Genomic DNA, 3671 nt, shown 5'->3' with positions numbered 1-3671 from the left:
GACTTCGGTTGCTTTAATTTCATCACTAGAAATACTCAAAGTAAGACCTCTATATTCTTTAGTTTCTGAATATGTATAAGGACTTGGCCTGCGTGTAAATATTTTCTTGGACTGACTACTATTATGAATTTTAACAGCGTAAATTAGAGCCAATGTCTATGAATATACTTAAATTTATCCAATTCATTAATCTATGCGCAACATACATAAAATTTCCTTTTGTTGGTGGTAGGATATATTTTATAATCGCCTGGAGAGCGACCACCTACAAGGTGTTAAAACCCGCCATAGTGGCCCCTGTAAGAGTGTCGCGTTCCGGGATCAGCCTGTGTATATTCGGTTGCGACTGCCGAGACGTAATCATCTCTCGTCAGTCGACATTCTATTGGATTCCACTCCATTTACCATCAGGTGTAGTGGTGATACTTAGCCGTGTCTATATAAAAAAATATCCTGTCAAATTATTATAATGACATAGAATAAATTAAAACCGGAATCGATAATTACAGGATACGGGTACAACACATAATAATAATAAACTTCATATGTTATATTAGAGTGTGACTTTATTCTATGGTGTCTTATTTCAACTTACTATAAAATAAACGCCTAAAACAAACGTCCATTACGTAAATAAACATTTGCCGGACCCAAAATCAATGGATAACCTCGATGGCGTGTCAAACAAAACAAAAATATTTTTTCCTCAATCCAGAATCGAACAACTTGCGCGATAAATTTTAACCTAATTTATTAACTTCCCGTAACATACTTGAGGACGAAGAGAAGGTCTACTTGAATTATGTTTCATCTCTTTTTTACTAGTGTGATTTGATATTTTTGTCTCTCTTTAACTTGGTTACCATAAAAATGAATTTAAATCCGGCCATGCTTGTTTTCTGTTTTGAAGTAGACGCATATTTACGATTTCAAAAAGATAAAATAGCTATTTATATTGAAAATATGACATACCTGTTTAGAATACAGTTCATTATGTGGATTTCTGGACTCGAAATAATTTATAAAGATTCCTAATGATTTGTCTACGAATAAACAGCACTTAATACGACGAGTAACAGCGCTTAATACTAAAATTGAAGTATTATGTTATTTGCAACAGATAATAGTCTAGGGTTTAATTCCAGTACAGAAATATTATTATTCTAAATATCTTTTGCTAATAAAGTTATTTTGGCCTGAAAATAAATTAAATCATTTATTTAAACCTGTAAAATGTTATATATTATTTAATTTCCGTCTATATTAACTCTACCGCTAGTTCGGAAAGCAATTCCACCTGAGAAAAATGGGCAAGAGACTCTAAGTTTGCTCTTTTTAAAGTCAGTATAACGTGTTTAATAAAACTATTTACGTATAGTAAGGCATTTTAAAACATTTTCACTAATTGATAAAAAAATAAAAGTAATCAAAAAGAGTTTGGGCTCGTCCGGGATTTGAACCCGGGACCTCTCGCACCCTAAGCGAAAATCATACCCCTAGACCAACGAGCCGGTTGTAGAGTCGTCCCAAATTACTAATCTTAAACTGGTATGTTTTAAAACCGGTTATAAAATTAATCCAATTTATCGACCGTTATAGATATTTCTATATGTGTGACGTCATAGGCCACATTACGCTAATATCCGTATCAATAATAAATAATAAAAGTTATATCATCATTACCTGTTTAGCGAAAATGATTTATAAATACATTAATTGCCCTGAATTCATTTAAATAAAAAAATAAAATATCGTATAAAATTTTACATTAAACATTTGTACAGAACTTAACATATTTTGGGCTGATATAATTATATAACATATTGTTATGTCTTAAAATATCGAATAGTACAGACTGTAATTTGTAATGCAAAGTTGTGGGTGATGAAAAATAGGGACCTTACTGCCAGTCTCACGTACAATACACGTATCAGACTCCATGTGTACTTATTTATTAATAGACACACCGTCGATTTGTCACATAAAATATACGTATCATGAAAGTTCCACAATATTAAGCACTCATTCTGGGGTTCTTGTTGATGGTGTAAATTATGGGAGTCACAACACTAGCGTATAAATGAAACTCAAGGATGCCACTGTATAATTATATTCAAAGTTCCAGAGTACGTTAATACACAGCGATGTACTTAGGTGGTAATAGTAACAATTTAGTGGACGTACAGCACATACACAGCTGCTCAAGTGTGCGTGTCCTTACATTAGGTGACAAACTTTTACATATACAACACTATTATCCAGTTTAGAAACAGGCAGGCATAATTGTTTTCTTGGGAGGGAGAATGATCATCTTCCATCACAAGCTATTATGTCATGCTGCTTTACATACCTGCCATTGTTTGAAGTAAATAGCTGATACGTTCTTTCTCGCAAACACACCCAACCTTCTCTACATCATTGTCCCAAAAGAGTTCGTCCAAAGTATAGGTTAAACTAACTGTACTTAAGAAAAACAAGTTAAAGTTCGCGAAGAAAATGAATGGGAATGAAGTTGGAACTGTTGTTTCATGGGGGACCTCGGGCCCCTAATAATTAATGATGAGGACACGAAAAATAAACAACTTGTCGTGGTTTACTTTTTGGTTTTAACTTTATGGAAAGGAGGAGTCGTTTATGGGTAGATTTAAACCGGTGTTAAAGTTTACAGGAGGTAAGTTTTTTGGGTGGTTTGCAATTTGCATATAAGTTGGTAGGTTTTACTAATGTGAAAATCCCTTTAGATAGGAATCTCGGTATCAATTCACGAGGTTGTTGAAGTAACAAGTACTGTTATAATATTTCTTCACTCTATCAATATTTTATTACTGTGATAATTAAATGAAAAACTACGAAACCTACGAGCAAACTCTCTTTGAATTTATCACAATATTTGGTATAGCCCTGCCGTCTCCAAGTTTTACTAAAACTGAATAACAAATATATGGCGATCCACCAACATTACTAAATGATCTATGAAAATTTCAGCTGAAACTTTTATTATTTTAAAGGCTACTAAAAGATACCCAAGAAAACTCTCAATCGACTTAACCAGCTTATAAAAATAGTGGAATAAAGATGTATTTTCTGTTTTTTAATACAGAAAGAGAAAGAAAACGGAAACACATAATATTTTATGACCCAAACAAACCAAAATAGACATAGAATAGTAGGCAAAACAAAACGATCTCCATTGATGGTTATTCAAGCATTGTAAACAAACCACCCCATAGAAAAGAGGCTGTCGACTGCAAAAAGGCTTTTCTTGGAGAGAGTTCCGTATAAAAATGTCACTATACAAAATACGCTTAAATTTGAACCTTAAACCTTCATACGTGCAAAATATTGTAAATATTATATTGTGTAATAAATGAATGACTTCACCTGATGGTTAATAATTGTTTTACTGTAGTAATTACTTAGACCTATTATCTATAAGATATCAAAGGTGCTTGAATAATGTTAAAAGAGAGTGAAGGTACGTTTGAAGTCGCATTTATAAACATAGTCGACTCAATAGTAATGTGAAGCAAGTAACGTAACCTGTGACAGTTTCCAGATTTCGTAGTCATCAATAACTGTGGCGGGTGTTTAATCAGATTGACCAGGATGCCATCCCGTAGAATACAAAATATGTTTGACTGCCTCGGTGGCGTAGTTGCAATTGTACATGG

At 33.2% G+C, this 3671-nt stretch overlaps 1 non-coding gene across 1 annotated transcript; it reads right to left on the bottom strand.

Moving 5' to 3' along the window:
• Positions 1–1439: 1439 nt before the first annotated feature.
• Trnap-agg lies at positions 1440–1511 on the bottom strand. Its single transcript has one exon. It is a non-coding gene; the product is annotated as a tRNA-Pro (tRNA).
• Between the last annotated feature and the right edge of the window lie 2160 nt (positions 1512–3671).

Source organism: Manduca sexta, unplaced genomic scaffold, assembly GCF_014839805.1.
Source record: "Manduca sexta isolate Smith_Timp_Sample1 unplaced genomic scaffold, JHU_Msex_v1.0 HiC_scaffold_3279, whole genome shotgun sequence".
NCBI classification, from domain to species: Eukaryota; Metazoa; Arthropoda; class Insecta; order Lepidoptera; family Sphingidae; genus Manduca; species Manduca sexta.
This window is presented reverse-complemented; position numbering and strand designations above follow the sequence as displayed.